Consider the following 19,542-nt stretch of genomic DNA (forward strand, 5'->3'; position numbering starts at 1 on the left):
GGTGGATAACGTGAAGGAGGGTGGGACAGGGAGGAATCTACAGGCAGATACTGTACCACCAGAAAAAAGTGTTACCGAAGGTAAGTAACTTGTTCTTCTGATGGATACATCTGCCTGTGGATTCCTCTCCTTTTGAATTGCATCCCACAGCTGTCCTGCTCCCGGAGGAGGGTGTCCACCCACTCATAACAAAAAGTCCTGTAGCATGGAACGAGCAAAATGAACATCCCTCCTCACCTCAGAATCCAAACATTAATGCTTCGTGAAGGTGTGGAAGAAGGCCCATGTTGCAGCCTTACAAATGTCTACTACAGGAACACCTCTAGCCAAAGCAGATGTGGAAGACTTAGCTCTAGTACATTGAGCCCTTGATACCTTTAGGTGGCTCCTTATTGGCCAGGGCGTAGCAAATCTTGATGCACAAGATGATCCACCTGGATAGCGTTCTCTTGTGGACGGCTTTGCCCTTCAACTTCCCAACAATGCCAACAAATCCATGAGCACGTAAATGTACAAACCAAGATATGTTTTGTGATTTAGCTCTTGAGTTCTCATTTGCAGAATCTCTTTCTCAAATGTAAAAACAGCCTTCCTCATTTCGGTGTGCTGTTGATATAATGCAATATGTGACTCAATAAATATGGTGCATTCATGAGATAAATGAGTAAGTATAGTATTCTGGGGAAAGTATTCTGAGAATTTCCACTCCAAGACTGAGGCAAAACTAATCAAGCAAGTACATTTCAGATAGTAGATATCCCTTTTGTACAGTGCAGGCACACAGAGGCACCCATCTGTCAAGTGGGCACACACAGTACATTCCTATGCACACAAAAAAAGCATGTCTCCATGCATTCACACACAAGCATGCAGAGATCCATTGACAAAAGCCAACAGATAGAGCCGGCCTGTGCTACAATAGCACCTTGGGCGGAAAGAAATGTGTAGCTCTTGCTGCTAGTGAAATAAATGTTGAGGCAGGGAGGCACGTTTATGTTCTGAAGATTCGCACCCTGGGCTTGCGCCCAGCACGCCTGTGCCAAAGGACAACCCTGCCAACAGAAACTAATGGGAAATAGCCATTACAACGTGGGCTAAGCCAAGCCTGGCATTTCCCTGCAAGCATAGCCATGCTTACTTAAACCACGCATCTGCCTTAAACATGCATATGCATGGTTAAGGCAGATGTTATGTTATGTTAATTATACTTATAGAGCGCACTGGTAACCTGGGGTGTCATGGCGCTAAGTACTGGTAACCATTAAAGAGAGAAAAACCATGTTTTCTGATCCTTGGGAAAATTAGCAAGGTTGGCGCATTTCTAAGATGGAAGGGAAGTTCTTTCCAGGTTTTGGAGGCACAGTAGAGAAAACTTCTACCTCCCCAATTCATTTTCTTAAAGGTGGAAGTTTGGACTAGTGTTTAGATGGAGGAGGAGAAACATCAGAACAGGAAGCTCTGGACGTGGACAGGTAAGTGGGGATGGGAAGGTTAGGGGGGAAGTTTTAGGAGATGGGGTCGGTTTTAGGTCTAAGGGTGGGAATCTGGGTATTTTCTGAAAGGGGGCAGGGTTTTAGAGATCAGGGTGGGGGGAGGAGGCCAGGGTACTTTTAAGGGCTGGGGCTGGGTTTGAGGGGGAGTTTTTTTAATGGGCACCAGGATTTTAGGCCTCAGGGCAGTGGAAGGGGTTGGGGTTGTGTAAAGGACAGCGCTGGGGTATGTTTTAAGATGCAGGGTATGGGGCTTGAGTTGGGGTGGTTTACTGTAGGGGGCAGGGTTTTAGGCCTTACGGCGGGGGAAAGGGTAGTGTTAAGGATGGGGCAGGATAGGTTTTAGGGCACAGGGCAGGGAAGTTGTGGTAGTTATTTTAATGCATGACGTGGTTTTAGGCCTCAGGGCAATGGAAGGGGTTGGGGTAGTTTAAAGGAGAGCGCAGAGATATGTTTTAGGACTTAGGTTGGGCGGGCTGGGATCGGAGTAGTTTAAGGTGGGGGCAAGGTTTTAGACCTCAGGGTGGGGGGACGGGGAGGGATAGTTTAAACCACAGGGCAGTGTAGGGTAGGTGTTAGTCCTTAGGGTGGAGGTAAGGTAGGGGGATAGGATTTTAGGGTTTAGGGCGTGGACAGGGGGTCGGGGTAGTAGTAGTGGTAATCTTTACCACGCATATCCCTTTACCAATCATGCCTTTACCACAGAATTGTGTGGTAATGGCATGCGTAGTAAAGGCATGCATTGTAAAGGAATGTGTAGTTTCGATGCATTCACGGTTAGGACAGCGTAGTAGAGGCATGTATGGTTTAGCCATGCATGCCTTTGTCATACAGCCAAAACTAACACCAGTACACAAACACACCAACTGTCATGCAAAATCCTAAGCAGGAGGGCACACGAGGTGATGGGCAGTAGGGAAATATTGTAAAGTGATATAGTTGGCACAGCGTGATGTGCAGCTGAGACATGTTTCAATGAGCAGCAGGTGGGTGCCCAGTGATGCCAAAGATGTTTCAAATTGTTCCCCGGTCAAGCGTGAGTAGCTCATCAGTATTGTATTTCAAGTGAAGCCTGTGTGTGTTTCCAGGAACAGAGTGTCAGAAAGATGGTCCAATTTTTCTGTTGTAACTTTTTACAACAAGCATTGGCAAAGTCGATAAGCCTGCCATTAATACTTGCCTGCTTATCTACTAGCTTTGTCAATGCTTGTTGATGGACTGGAAGCCTTCTTAACATTAGCATTAGCACACTCCATAGTCCTGCTGTTTTTTAAAGGCGTAAGTGCTTCTTCAATGATTGGTAAGTTTGTGTGCATGTTTGTGTAAATGGGCAAGTGGAAGAATGTAAGAGTCAACTGTAGAGTGAATAGATAGATACGCGAGTGTCTGGATGGATGAATGGCTGAGTGATTTGATAGATAATGGGGTAGAGGAGGATGGCAAAGGGAGTTAATGGACCAAGTGCAGTGAGGACTTGCAGTCTATGGCCGTTAGGGGAGCGTGTGGGGATACAGGCAGCTTACTATTACATTGTGAAGGCCTTTATGTGTGTCAGGAGGAATGGTATATGGTGGAATTTAAGGCTGGATTTTAAGCATAATGTTCACCTTCGTGTAAATAGGCATGCCTTTTCTAGGAGTTTTGGAAAATATTTTCTGCAACTGCAAAAAGATGTGAGCTGTAGCATGAGGTGCCTGCGACACGGAGCAGTATTAACAGAATCTCTCATTGCTCCATGGGAGCTTGTGCTACGGCCGGTTTATAGTCGCAGTATAAGCTCCCATAGAGAAATGCGTCGCATGGTAATGGCCGTGTTGGGACCACCAACCAGGGTCGGTCGGTCCTGAGACAATCCGCCGACATTGTAATCAGGCCCAAGTGTCTGTATCTCACAAGGCTTTTCTGCTAAGAGGAGTTCAATCTGCTGCAAATATAATGGTAGCAGTGATCACACATTCCTGCTGCTGTGTCCCCCTCTTTTTTCTTTGCCCACACAAAGACAAAACAGAGACAGACAAAAAGGAAGAGGTTGGAAAGAAAAGTATATGCGAGCAGTGGCAGATATGGATGGAATTAATAATTTAAAAGCCAGCATAGCAACCAAAATTAGAACTTTCCGTGCATACTTGCATGAGCAAAAATAAAACATTTTAGGTGTTAAATGACAAAGGCAGAATATAAAAAATACCAATAATTGTAAATGACTTAACACTGACCAGTTGTTTCCTTCATTTTGGGGGGTGAAAATTTAGTTCAGATACTGTCACATACTGTAGTTTTCAATGCAGCAACATAGTTGAAATGTTTGTAGTATATGTAGCACTCCACAGTACCAGTCTTGGATAGTGGATATTGAGACATGAGGTATCATTATTGTCATGTCTGCGCATATTAATGAAAATGCTTTTATGTTCCTGTGAGGAAATGGCTTTTTACAGGTTGACCCTCACTTTTTGACTAGTAGGAGCTGGTTTTTCGGCTCTGAGAGTACACTGTGGTTTGCTAATCAAACCTAAGTGCCCGTACCTTAAAAAGCATATGTCTGATGTGTTCACCCACAATTGGCATGAGGTAACTTATAAATAAGTCCCTAGTTTATGGTATTAGGGGTATCCAGGGCCTGTAACTTAGTGTCCCTCATGAACTGCAACACGTGTTGTGCCACCATGAGTGTGACAAAGACTTTCAGCCTGCTATTGCTGACTGGTGGAGCAGTTTCCAAACTTCTAATTCGATTTTGCCATTTAAATTAATGACAAAGGGCCATATGTATCAAGCTAAATTGACTTCGTAAATGCCGAAATTCTCAGAATTTCGGCGTTTGCGAATGCAATTTGGACAAATGGTATGTATCAAGGAAATGTGCTTCAAAAATAAGGAATTACAAAATTTGCGATTCCTTATTTTGCGATTGCATATAAGGAATCACAAATTTTGCGATTCCTTAAATGCAATGTAAGAAGCCCAAAAAATTCTCAAATTGGCCTTAAGGAATCGCAAATTACTACCAACTTCTAGTTGGTGGTAAGTTGCGAATTCCTTTAAAAATGCATATTTTTGCATTTTTCAAAGTGCCAGGTGACGCACATACATGCCCTTAGGGCATGTATGTGCACCACATGTGCACCCATGCATATTTAAGGGGTGAAACAGGGTGTCCTTTGGACACCCCTGCACCCTTGAAATTAGTCTCAATTTGCAATTAGCAAAATGCGAATCGTAAATTGAGATTAATTTCACATTCATTCCTATGGGCCTCCTGGCCCATAGAAATGAATGGGAAATAATTCCTTAATTGCGATTAGCAATTTGCTAATCGCAATTAAGGAATTTTAAGAAAGCGATTTTCTACATACATACCATTTTGCGATTCCTAAATAGCGATTCCTTAAAAATCGCAATTAAGAAATCGCAAAAGGGTATGTTGATACATATGGCCCAAAGTCCAGACATTCCTTTTTTTTTAATAAATCTTTTTTATTGAAAGTAAAAAAAGTAAAAAAAAAAAAGCAAGGCAATAAACACAATACAATGGGATATCAGTCCGATTGCGGAAGGAGGAACAAAAAAGACCATACAATAAGGTGTACAAATCATATTAGGGGATGGGAGCAGGGGACAGACGAGTTCAAGACCAGTTATATATATTACATTACAAGGGATGGCAGGTCAGGGAGAAAATGGAACTTCAGGGACATCCATAAGAGGAGGAGTGCAAATATCTCCACGGTAAGTGTTCCAATGACCCCAAATCTTACCGCATTTTCTGGGTCGCCTCCGTGCCACATAGACAGTCTTCTCCCTAAGCATGCACCTATCCATGTTTTCCATCCAAGCCTCGACCGTGGGCGGTCTCTGGGAACCCCACAACTGCACTATGTCTCTCTTAGCCACCATATTTCCCAGGGTTGCCCACTGCGTCTGTGCAACATTATAGTCAGTTGGTTCCCAAACATTCAGGAGACAACGTCTAGCCTCGGGCAGTAGAGCAACACCAGTAGCCTCCTCCATCTTATTGTGTATCCCAGTCCAAAAAGCAGCTACTGCAGGACACTCCCAAATTATATGTAGAAACGTACCGAGCAGCCCACAACCACGCTTACAAAGACCATCTTCTGAATAACCCATTCTAATCAAGCGTGGGCCAGTCACATAGACTCTATGCAGGATTTTAAGTTGCACAAATCGGAAACGGGCCGGAATCGCGACCTCCTTGGGAGAAGAGATCGCAGACTGCCAATCCTCATCGTCTAATTCAAGATCGTCTCGGGTCCGTACGTCCCGGAGGAGCACCAACAGGTCAGTCCTACCATTGATCAGTTTTTTATAGATCAAAGAGATAGTAATATCTGGCACATGACAATCTAGTATTCTATCCTCAAGCGGAGAGGACTCCGGAATATTCGCACTCTCAGTAAAAACTGAATGCAAGGCATGGCGGACCTGAGCATATCGAAAATATTCCCTGTCACTAAGTTGGAACTCGGCTTTCAATTCCTCAAAAGTTTTAAACTTGCCTGTTAACCAGGGGTCACTCATCTTACTGATACCGATCATATCCCATTTCTCAAATCCTTTCGTTTTCCACAAGTTACCCAGCTTCTCGGAAGCAAAAAGCGGGGTCGCTCGGGTCAGTCAATCTTTCCAACCCATAGCATTGTTTGCGCAGTGCCAAACCCGTACAGCAATCTTTGTGGGCCCGGAGAGCTTCCCTCCTTCTAATCTAGAATAAAGTGCTCTATAATAATCGCCCCCCGGCAACAGCCACCTGTCCATGGCAAATGCAGGGTTCAATCCGGGACCATACATGCCATGATTAATAGCCCCCAAATGAGACGCCCTGTAATACCGTTTGATGTCAGGGAGAGCGATACCACCATCATACCATGGAAGCGTCAGTTTGGCGAGGGCGATACGCGAACGCCCATCCCAGATCAACTTTCTCTGGAGACCCGCAATAGTCCAAAAATAGCTCTTGGGAATTCTGAAGAGCATACAGAAAGCATGGCAACAACATCATTTTAAAAAGCGCCGCACGGCCGAGCGGCGAAAGCGGCAGCTTGCGTTAGCGCACCACGTCCAGCTTCAACCGGGTTAGTGGCGGGAGCAAATTCTGTTCATATCGGGCAGCCGTGTTCAACGATACATAAACCCTAAGATACTTAAAACCCGTCTGTGTAACCTGGATGGGACAATCGCGTGGCAAAAGAGGGACATCTCCCGAGAGGACGTATAAGTAAGATTTAGTCCAATTAATGACTAGACCTGAGTTCCTAGCAAAAGAGGTGAGGACATCAAACAAAACAATTAACGACTTCCGGGGCGATGTCAGGTACAGCAGTATATCGTCCGCGTAAAGCGAAATACGATCTTCGAGGTCTGGGGCACACTGAATACCTTTCATCGATGGTTCCCATCTAATCCAGGCAGCAATGGGCTCAAGAGCAAGAGCAAATAAGAGCGGCGATAATGGACAACCCTGTCTTGTACCCCTTCCGAGAACGAAAGGCTCAGAGACCCGACCATTCACCACAACCTGCGCCAACGGGTCTTCATAGAGGAGCCTGACCCAGCTAATGAAGCCAGGACCAAAACCAAACTTGGCAAGTACAACCCACTAATACGGGCACTCCACCGTATCAAAAGCCATCGTGGAATCCAAAGAGGTCAGGATGGCCGGCTCCCGCAATTACGAAGTCCTTGCGAGAACACCATGCAAACGTCGCTAATTCAGGGCCGTATTCCGATGCAGGATGAAACCGGAGTGGTCTGGATGAATCAAGTCACTAATCACCTTTATTATATGATTGGCCAATAATTTAGCAAGAATCTTGGGTTCCGCATTAAGGAGTGATATAGGCCTATAAGAGGCGCAGCGGTCCCTTGGCTTCCCTTCCTTATGAATCACCACTATGGTCGCAAGACGCTGATCACGGGGAAGGGAGCCACTATTTCGCGATTCCAAGAACATGTCACGAAGATATGGCGCAATTTTATCGGGGCGCAGTTTATAAAGTTCAATGGGGAGACCATTAGGGCCCATTGCCTTCCCCGAACGAATGGAGCGAATAGCGAGAGCCACCTCGTCCGCGGTTATTACGGCATCTAGCAACTCTCTATCAGTGTCAGATAAGCTGGCCAATGCAATGTCGCTCCACAATAAATGGGAGTCTTCCTCCGGCTTATCAGAGACGGGGGAATACACTTCCTGGAGATGTTCCGCAAAACTCTGGACGATCTCCTCGGGTTCAGTCACACGCATACCATTCACTCTCTCAATCACAGGAACCACGCGACTAGCCCTCTCTTTTTTATCTAACCATGCTATCAGTTTGCCAGCTTTATCCCCGACATCATACAATCAACCCTGCTGCTCCCTGCCCATGACTTTCGCGGCATCCGTATCCAACGCCCTGTAGTCAAGTTGTTTAAGACACAAAACATGCATCTTCTCACGGGTGACACCCAATTCCAGATCACGCTCCAGCTCGGTGATCTCTGTCTCAAGTCTAACTACCTCCTCATTCCTACTCTTCTTCGCACTAGCAATCAATAACAATGCCTGACCTCGGTTGACCGTCTTAAAAGCCTCCCAGAGCGATACTGTAAAAGACACAGATCCCAGATTCTCAACAAAATACTGGTCAAGAGATTTGATCAACCCCGCGCGGGTCTTAGGGTTACAGAGATACCACGGATTAATTGGGGCTACCCGCCCCTCCGAACCTATACGCGATTCTATCCGAAGCCACAGTGGAGAGTGGTCGGATATTCCCCCGAGCTAGATGTCGGACCTCAGTTACGGAGGGGGCCTGTGCAGCTGGCATCAAAATGTAATCAATCCTGGAAAGGCTACTGTGTGCACCCGAGTGGAAAGTGTATTGATTCTGGGCCGGGTGTAGCAGTCTCCAACAGTCCACCAACCCCAGTGTTTCTATAAAGCCACTAAGCCAATTCTGTGACCCTCTAAGGTCCCTGGGTGGGTGCCGATCCTCCCTGCCAGAGACAACCGTGTTAAAATCTCCGCTCATGACCAGAGTCCCCTCAGGAAGTCCCAATACTATTCGCCTCAGGTCAGCAAAAGTTGTCAACTGTAGACCCGAGGGGACGTAAACAGAGATCAAGGATATAGTTCTACCCTCCCATCGTCCAGTAAGAGCTACATAGCGCCCCCTATCATCCAGGACCGTTGCATCTATTTCTAAGGGGAGAGAATTCCTAACTAGGATACCCACCCCTCTGGATCCAGAGGAGAACTCTACATGGGCAACCAGTTGATACCCTCTCCGGTTCATGGCATGACAAGTGTTACAGATCAAATGTGTTTCCTGCAACAATACCACATCAGGGGGAAGTTGCTTCAACAATTGTAACACAACCCCTCGTTTTATCCTGTCCCCCAATCCATTCACATTCCAACTCATTAGCCTCAATCCCCTACCCCCATCCCAAAAGTGAAAGCAGATCCACCCCTCCTCGGAACTCAGCATCCAAATCAAATGATAAAACAATACGTTGCCTTGCACTGAACCAAAACACACCCACTAGTACACCCCCCACCCTTGAACCAGAAACCCGTTACAAATCCCCCACCCTGCACCCCTGCGTAAGACTTAATATCCACCCCAACTTGCAGTGTGCCTGTCGCCTTGATATTAAACTAGTCTACAAAAAGAAACCCCAGAGGAGGAAAGATTCCACCAATCGCCCCACCACTCCCATTGACACATCAAATCATACAGTAAAAGTCATCGAACCATAGTCAGGGTTATCAGTAAAGTTCAGGGACCGGAAACCATGCTCCTATTCCTGCTCCGTCGGGCCGCCTTTCGCTCCTCCAGAATGTTCCTCCCGGCCACGTTGGTGTGGCAAAGTGTCGAGCCAGTCTCCCGCCATCTCTGGACGATCAAATAAATATGTTCGTTCCTCGAATTCAACGCGCATCCTGGCTGGAAAAAGCATTGCGTATTTCAGTTCCATCTCCCTCAGTCGTCGTTTTACGCCCAGAAATCCAAGTCTTTGCTTTTGGACTGCCTGTGTAAAGTCCGGGTAGAAACTTACAGTGGTATTTTCGTATTTCGTGGGTCCACTCATCCGTGAGGCCTGCTGGATAGCGTCTCTATCTTGGAAGTTAAAGATTCTGGCGATGAGAGGTCTCGGCGGGGCACCCAACTTCGGTTTACAACCCGGTACTCCGTGGGCTTGTTCAACCGCGAAGAACTTGCTCAGACCCTTAGGAGCAAGGTGTTTGGTGATAAGATCTTCCACAAACATATCAGCTGCCGGATCCTCTGACTTTTCCGGGACCCCAATAATGCGTACGTTGTTACGCCGGGCCCTACTTTCAAAGTCCTCCAACCGGCGCGCAAAAAGATCATTAGAGGTCCGCAGGTTGTGTACCTTTGTCTGCAAGTCGGACACATCACCCGTTAGGCTGGAAGTTTTCAGATCTAAAGATTTGACCTTTTCATTGGTTTTTGATAAATCCATACGGATCAAATTAACATCGATCGAAACGGTGTCCAGCTTGTGGGCGAGAGTCTCAAATTGTTGGCCAATGGATGCCTTCATCCCATCAAGGGCGCCCATGACGTCTTGCAAAGTCCTGATCCCCTCAGAAGCGGTCGCTCCTCACGCTGCTCCCTGACCTGCCTGCCGCCTGTGGTATTGTAGCGCTAGACTCCCTGATTGATCTCTGCTCCCTCGCATTGCTCCCACAAGCATCAGTGCCTGAGTGCATTTTACATTGATATTGTAGCGCTATTAATCGTGCCTGATTGCATATTACTTTGGTATTGTAGCGCTATTGCGAAAGTGCGCTTTCAAGTGATTTAAATTGTGCTGCGCTGCCTTTTGCCTGAATATTTCAGTTGTGCTTGTCTGTGCCGGTGCAATTGCCATTATCATCGCGTTCATTTTGATTGTGCCCCAATCCTGTTTCGCTTTAGGCTTGCTGCCATTTTGTTGATTGTTGTTGTGCCTCCCTGCCCGGCCCTCCACCCCGCTCCCGCCTCCCAGCTGCTCCTCCCTTCCACTGATAGTTTAGGCTTTGCTCTCGTGTTGTTGGGCTGTGACCGTCCTGAACCCCTCAGAAGCGGTCGCTCCTCACGCTGCTCCCTGACCTGCCTGCCGCCTGTGGTATCGTAGCGCTAGACTCCCTGATTGCTCTCTGCTCCCTCGCATTGCTCCCACAAGCATCAGTGCCTGAGTGCATTTTACATTGATATCGTAGCGCTATTAATCGTGCCTGATTGCATATTACTTTGGTATTGTAGCGGTATTGCGAAAGTGCGCTTTCAAGTGATTTAAATTGTGCTGCGCTGCCTTTTGCCTGAATATTTCAGTTGTGCTTGTCTGTGCCGGTGCAATTGCCATTATCATTGCGTTCATTTTGATTGTGCCCCAATCCTGTTCCGCTTTTGGCTTGCTGCCATTTTGTTGATTGTTGTTGTGCCTCCCTGCCCGGCCCTCCACCCCGCTCCCGCCTCCCAGCTGCTCCTCCCTCGCCCCCGCCCCCTCCACTTTCCACATATGACAGATGCTTTTGCGCGCAGCGATCGCGCCATATGCGCGCCGAAGGTGCGCCAAAGGTAAGCCCGTCTACGCCCGTCCGCGCCTGGACCGCGCCCAGTGCCAGACCACCTGCCCCCCGCAAATCCCATTCCTCCCGCATTACTTACGATGCTGCAACCCTCTCAGCCCTTAACCCCGGCCGTCTCCCAAACTGCTACCAAGCCACGCCAGGACACACCCATGGACCCTTCACCTGCCACTCCTGCAAGTTCGACTGCATCAGAACCCACACCAAATCCACAAACTACAAACAGAGCTCCGACACTAACCACCTAAAATGCATCCTACTCAACACCCGCTCAATCCATAGACACGCCATTGAACTCTGGAACCTACTCGACACCACATCGCCGGACGTCGCCTTCCTTACAGAAACATGGATGAACGCCTCATCAGCACCCGACATCGCCATAGCCATCCCGGACGCCTACAAGATCATCCGAAAAGATCGCACCAACCAAACAGGAGGAGGCATCGCCATCGTCCACAAGAACACCATCCGCATCACGTCCAGCTCCGACAATAACCTCGCTTCCGCCGAACACCTTCACTTCCAGATTCACACCGACCCCAAAACCACTCTCAGAGGCACCCTCATCTACAGACCACCAGGACCCCGCACACAATTTAGCGAAGACATCACTGACTTCATCAGCCCACATGCCCTCCCCTCCGAAAACTACATTCTACTGGGAGACCTCAACTTCCACCTGGAAAAGAAAAACAGCAACACCACCACCCTCCTAGACAACCTGGCCAATCTCGGACTCAAACAACTTGTTGACACCCCCACCCACCTTGCCGGACACACGCTCAACCCTATCTTCACCTCCAGCAAGCACATCTCCTTCGACCACACCTCAGCTCTCCATTGGATGGACCACAGCTGCGTTCACTTCAACTACAAAAAGACCACGACCCACAACCCCCCACAACCTATTCCTCGAAGAAATTGGAACAAAATCACCACCGACCAGCTCTTCACATCGCTTCACCAAAACCCCCCTGCCAAATCTTCGGACCCAAACCAAGCAGCCACCAACCTCACACATTGGATCACCCACAGCGCCGATGAACTAGCACCCCTGATCCGATCCACCAAGAAATCAGCATTCAAGGATCGACTCGACAACAATGCCCAAAACAGCAAGGAACTATTCAACATCGTCAAAGAATTTACTAACCCCACCGCCGGCACCAACGACATCACTCCCTCTCAAGACCTCTGCGACTCTCTATCTTCATTCTTCCACAATAAAATAGCAGAAATACATGACAGCTTTGAATACCAGTCCGAAGACAGTCCACTCCACCCACCCCCGAACCAAAACCACACTTTGCGCCTGGAACCCAATCACCACCGAAGACACCATCCGCCTGATGAACTCCATCCACTCAGGTTCGCCAACCGACCCATGTCCCCACCACATTTTCAACAAAGCAGACTCCATCATCGCACCCCACCTCCGCGATGTCATCAACTGTTCCTTCAACTCCGCTACCTTCCCGGAAAACTGGAAACATGCCGAACTCAGCGCCCTTCTGAAGAAACCCACAGCAGACCCCACCGAACTTAAGAACTACCGCCCCATCTCGCTCCTCCCACTCCCCGCCAAAGTCATTGAGAAAGCCGTCAATAATCAGCTCGCCGCCTTCCTTGAATCCAACAAATCCCTCGACCCTTCACAGTCCGGCTTCCGAGCCAAACACAGCACCGAAACCACCCTCATCGCAGCAACAGACGACATCCGAACACTACTGGACAACGGAGAAACAGTTGCCCTCATCCTACTTGACCTCTCCGCAGCCTTCGACACAGTCTGCCATAGCACCCTCATACAACGCCTCAGCAACGTCGGATTACAAGGAAAAGCACTGGACTGGATCATCTCGTTCCTCACCGGAAGAACCCAGAGAGTCCGCCTCCCCCCTTTTAAATCAGAGGCCACCGAAGTCATCTGCGGCGTACCACAAGGATCATCACTCAGTCCCACCCTCTTCAACGTATACATGAGTCCCCTCGCATCCATCGCGCGCCAACACAACCTCAACATCATCTCCTACGCAGACGACACCCAGCTGATCCTCTCCCTCACCAAAGACCCAAACACTGACAAAACCAACTTACACGAAGGAATGAAAGAAGTAGCCGAGTGGATGAAGAACAGCCGTCTAAAACTAAACTCGGACAAAACGGAAGTCCTCATCTTAGGATCATCCCCCTCTGCTTGGGACGACTCATGGTGGCCACCGGCCCTGGGAACCGCACCCATACCTACGGACCACGCACGTAACCTGGGCTTCATCCTAGACTCCTCCCTCTCGATGACCAGACAAGTCAACGCCGTCTCATCATCATGCTTCCACATCCTACGCATGCTCAAAAAAATCTTCAGTTGGATCCCCACCGAAACAAGAAAGACGGTCACCCACGCACTAGTCACAAGCCGACTGGATTACGGAAACACCCTTTACGCCGGAACCACAGCCAAACCACAGAAAAAGCTCCAACGCATCCAAAACGCCTCAGCCAGACTCATTTTGGACATCCCTCGACAAGCTCACATCTCCGACCACCTGAAAGACCTCCATTGGCTCCCTGTCAACAAGAGAATAACGTTCCGTCTCCTCACCCATGCACACTAAGCCCTCTACGACCTAGGACCCGAAAGCCTCAACACGCGACTTTCCTTCTTCACCCCCTCCCGCCAACTACGATCGTCCAATCAAGCCCTCGCCGCAATTCCACGCATCCACAGATCCACCATGGGAGGAAGATCCTTCTCCTACTTAGCGGCCAAAACCTGGAATTCCCTCCCCACCCACCTCCGCCTTACACAGAACCACCTCTCCTTCAGAAAGCAACTAAAAACTTGGATATTCGATAATAAAGCACCTCCCTCCCCTCAAGCGCCTTGAGACCCTCTGGGTGAGTAGTGCGCTATACAAATTTTGGAACTTGAACTTGATGAGGCCGGACCCTCCTTAGTACCATCAAGTGACCTATCCGGTCCACCAGGGGATCCTTTAGATTGGGCATATCGATCCATATTGTTTGCTTGGGTGTAGCCACCTCGCCGAGTGGTCTTGGACTTTTGCTTGTCGCCATCAGGTTTGGTCGCCATCACGGACAAGGAGGCCTTCCAAAGTGGCGGGCAACGAGAGAAAATGGCCGCATCGGGAACTGCAATCAAATCATCAGCGGCGACCAGAGGGCACAGTCAGTCCTGGCCCAGTATACGCAGTCAGGACATCACCTTATGATCGCTAAGCCGTCAAATAGCTTCTGCTAGTAGTAGGCTCTCTCTCAGATAGGATCAGACTGGAGCCTCGAAAACGAAAGTGAAAGGTCAAGTCAGTGTCTCCTCAGGCCGCTGTTGTTCAACTACTGCCCGGGCACCATACCAACACGAGCTCCGGGCTTCTCCGAGGGGCAGGCTGAAATATTCAAATCGTTGTTATTCCGGTTCCCGAAGTCCGATTCAAATTTGGACAACGGTGTCCGCCTCAGCTATGGCTCGTCTTCGATAACCCGTCAATGTGGTCAGGATAATTTTCAGGATAGATGCGGGAGGTTGTGAGGGTCTCGGGAGCCCTGTGCTCACGCGGCCATCTTGGTTGCGCGCGAAGCTCCTCCCCCCAGACCTTCCTTTTAATACATATAAGTCACCCCTAAGGTAGGACTATCAAGCCCTAATGCAGGATGCTGTATATTAAAAAGTGGGACATGTGTGAGTTTTAATGTCCTAACCGTAAAACCCCCAACTTGTCGTTTTTGCTGTAGAATGGTTAGTAGCCCCATTGGCAAGTACAGGGTTGCACACTGATGACTCAGTTGTACTAACTTCTGAATGGGACTACTAAAGTTGGTACTTCAAGGTATGAAGAGAATCATTACATTAAACCTGACTTGATGCCCAAGTTGAATTTAATGTAACTTGAGTGAAAGGCATCTTTAGAAAGTTGCCAGTCTGTTCCCCAGGTTTTCCAGTAGCCTTTTATGGTTGCTGGCCACAAGAAAACCTTCTGCCCACCTGGGGAGATGTGTGAACAACTCCCAGGAAAGGACACAATAGAAGCCTGTCGTTGGAAGAGATGTTACCTCTCCCCTGGCTGGAAGGCCAAACAAAGGATAAGCCACCTTTGAAGGGCAAATGGAGGACACACATGAGAGGGGCTGCAATTTTGTTCTAATAGACAGTTTGGTGTCGAGGACAGAGAGGGGGAAACAATTGCCAAACAGGTTCTTCCTTGGGTGAGTAGCCCTCAGGTAGCCAGACCTCTAGGGTGGGCTACCAAGCTCCATATATAGAGAGACAGAGAGAAGGGTTCCGCCATCTTGGGAGTGGGAATAATATTGCATTCTGGGATAGCTAGATGCCACACTTTGCAGGAAGTCGACATTTGTGACATGGTAGCCCATTGGCTAGAAGTGCTTGCATACCCTGAGTGTAAGTTGTGGGCATAAAAGTGGCACCAGGACCTCAGCTCATGTTTGCACTGGAGAGAGGGCAAAATAATTGCTCTGCTGTTCCTTGAATGATGATGAGAATACTTGTAAAGCACACTAATGCCCCGGGGCATCCTTGCGCTGAAAGTGCACAAGGAATGGCGCTACCTACTATTTCCTGAATAACCAAGTTTTTAGGGATTTAATAAATGCCAAAGAGAAGGCATGGATTTCAATTCTGGCAGAAGCCTGTTCCAGTTCTCAGCAGTACACCTGACCAAATTCCTGTCCCCCCACGAGGAGTGTTTAAAGGAGGGGACGACTAGGTTGTTTGCTGAGCTAGACCGCAAAATTCTGCTGGGAACACAGCGTTTAAAGTTCTTTTTCAGGTATTCTGGGCCCTGACTTTGCAGTGCTTTAAAAGCAATAAAGAGAGACCTCAAAACAATATGTTGTTTGATGGGAAGCCAGTGTAGCCTGCTTACCGCTTGAGTGGCGGAGTGAGATAAGGGCACATTCAGAAGCATCCATGCTGCTAAATTTTGCAGAACCTGGAGTTCATTCAAAACTCTTTTTTGCAGGTTCGTATAGAGACCATTGAAGTAGTCTAGTCTGGAAAGTATACTTGTGGTCACAACCGTTTTGAAAAGGGCTGGAGAAATGAATGTAAGCAATTTTCTTAATGATTCTCAGCATGGAAGAGGATGCAGAGGTAACGGAAGACTTGTTCGTTAAAAGTTAGTTTTTCGTCATCTACAATGCCTGGATTTTTTAAAAATTTTTGAAGGGCAGAGAGAGCTGGCAAAGAGAGGCTGAACCAAAGACTGGACTGTTCCTGTTGATCCTTGAGCTAGCAAAGAGAGAAGAACTGCACCTGTAATGCCCTGCTTGAGGAAAACCATCCCTGAGCCCCAGACAGAAGAGGTGAGCTCCACTAATCAGCTGGCCGAGTTCCTGTTACAGTTCCACGGCCACAAAAGCTGAAGAAGCCTGCCTTAGCAAATTGATAGTCACAATCGTAATTTGAAAATAGGCTGCTCAAAGGCAAACTGACATCTTTCTGATGTTTGAAATGTTACCATATTAATGTAATGGAATAAAAGGTGACAATGAACACCATTCTTTTGGTCAAACCTTTCTCCTGTCTTACAGTATATTTCAGATTTTGGACAATGGATTTATTTTAAGAACAAAATGAACACAGAACATCTTTTTTGAAATCTTCCAAGAGGCTACAGTTTTTTCTGACCTGAAAAAGTTGATCCACCTGGAAATATCTTTCATATCCTTAGAGAGGTAAATTGAAAAGAACTTGGGAATATGTGTTTTAGCTGTCTTTCGTTTAGGGAATCCCCAGAAATCCCACCATCATGATCTTGCTTACCTATCTACCCATAATATTTAACAGTTGTCAGAACAGTTTTAGGGAAATATTGCATGATTATTTCACTGAAGGGAGAGCACTGCATGCAGCAGGCCTACACTAACACTACACCAGTAAATACAACTTCACAAAAGTCTCCTCTCTTATTGGAGGCCAAATGCCTTTAACAGAAGTGCCTCAGCTTTGTTTGTAAAAAACACACAAAAGCATTAACTCTGGGTGAAGCAAGCTCGCTTTAATCAGGAGCAGCTGAAATCGTCGTAATCCCTTCCTGGCTAAAACGGAGCCTTATTATTAAAATAAATCGCTTCACTCATACCACATACTTGATGACTCGTCTTCTAAAAATAGGCGGGATTTGGAAGCGTGTATCATTATCCCAGGGAGAGTGTAAAAGCATGTTTTGCTCACTCAAAAGGCAGACTTTTCTCGCATTTAGTTCTAGAGTAAAGTGAAAAAAACTCAGGAAAAACAAATTTCGTCAGTCAGGCGCTTTCATTGATAGATTATGCACCACCTTGGAGTTTAGCACAGACTTTACAATACTCAAAAGTAAAAAGAAATACGAAAAACTGTAACATAAATTCCTGTGTTTGAAATGTAGTTGATGTAAACTCCACTAAAGATTAAGATTGTATGCCCTACACAGACAAGGTACAGATACAGGTAAAAGTACAATTCTACTATTCAAAGGCAAAACATGGAAGCCTCACAAGAATCAATGAATCAGTGGAAACAAAAAGTTAAGCTTTCAATCAGTGAACATGAGGTGCTGGTGAAGCAAGGGCACAGGCTGTTTGGAAAACGTGCAAGCATGAGCTCCTCTTCTCCCCTGCACAATAAACAAAGTTTAAAGCCAAACTCCAGGGCTGGGTCAGTGCAAACCTCAGATATAAATAACTTTAAAGATGTGTAACTATATCTAGCAAGGTATCCTCATGGAACTTTTTGAACATCGTCCGGAAACTAGTGCCACTTGTAAAGCTCTTCACCAGAGCGCCTACTCATAAACGGGAATCGTAACCTTTGAACTGTTGTGTTAGTTCAGTGTTCTTTCTTTCTTTCTACTCTCATGGTACGTGCCCTTGCTATTACATTGTTGTCTACTACTGGGGAACCTTATCTCCATATACACAGGGGCATATTATCAAGGCAGGCAAAATGAAAATATCGCCGCTTTTGCGGCCGTTTTCGTCCGCAAAGCGGCGATAATTTCATCGCCCTATTAGCAAGCTGTCGCTAACATCAGTTAGCGACAGCTTTTAGGTGATAGCGAGCGGTTTGGGGCCCGCTTTGCATGTCAGCGATATTTATCGCTAATGACATGCAAAGTGGGCGTACCCAACCAGTTAGCGACTTAAAGCAGTCGCTAACGTCGCTATCGCCTATTAGCAAGGCAGGCGTAGCAATAAAAAAATGCACGCTAAGCGCGAATATCGCTAAAAACTAACGCCTGCTCAGACCAGTTCTTAGCCATTATATCCAATGGGAGGTGGATATTCTGGCTAAGACCCTATTGGCGATGATACGTGAATGTCGCTGGTTTTGCAGCGATATTCACGCATTTCGCCGGTTATTTTATCGCATTTGAGATAAACTTTGCTAATAGCACGTTATCTCTGCGATAAAATCCGGCGATGCTTGGCGATAAAAAAAATGACGCTAAGCTTCTTTAGCGATAAATATCGCTAGTTGTTGATAATATGCCTCATAGTTCCTTGAGTTGCAATGAAGAATGCCCTGCTCCTTCCCACACTTCCTGTCCAGTTCTTGGGATGGGAAGAGGTGTCCAATGTCCTGGAAGGATGGGTTCCTGCAGGGTCTTAGTGTCCTCATCACAAAAAGATACTAACTACATCACTTTGTGCCTAAAGCTTGACAGCAGATGCTTAATGGTGCCCTTGTTCATTTGTTTCTCTTGCTGGCTTTCCTTTCTGTATTGGACTTATAGGTTGCAGTATCTACATTTTCAAATGTTAGCAGTACTTATGCAGCTTTTCTTCAGGTGAGGCCCGAGTCATGTTTGATATGAAATGATGTCCTGTTAATTTCCTGGACATTATCTTTGCCATGTTTTTATTCTTTATTTGCGACTGAATTGAAAAAAAAGATTCATATAATACAATTTTTTTGCATTTAATATTTATTAGAAACCAAATCATAGAATGATATTTTTTTCTAAAATACATTTTATGTTTTTTTTGTGTTTAGAAATTCTTATATGTTTTAATATGAGGGCAAATAGGTAAGCATATATCATTGCGATACAGATAACATATTTCAGATAATCACGTCAATGATATAGCATACAAATTACATATTACATATCACGTGTTGTAGGTCAGACATATATGAAAAGTGAATTTCAGTCATATAGGCTGGAACAACAATATACGCATTACCAATGCGAAAGTAATAGAGTTCTGAGTAAACTCAAATGCCTAGGCTCCTAGACCAAAAGGTAGAGCAGAGGGTAGGATAGAGCTAAAGGGGTAGAGGGAGGTAAGTGGGATATCAAGAACCTGAGCATGAATGAGGTGTTATGTTTAAGGTCCAGGTAGAGGATGGGTTAACAACCCATTCATGCCTAATTCTATGTACCTATCTAGGGAACACCATTCAGCTCTAGATATTGGGGGAGGAGA

This window comes from Lissotriton vulgaris, chromosome 3_1 (assembly GCF_964263255.1).
Source record: "Lissotriton vulgaris chromosome 3_1, aLisVul1.2, whole genome shotgun sequence".
In the NCBI taxonomy this organism is placed as follows: domain Eukaryota; kingdom Metazoa; phylum Chordata; class Amphibia; order Caudata; family Salamandridae; genus Lissotriton; species Lissotriton vulgaris.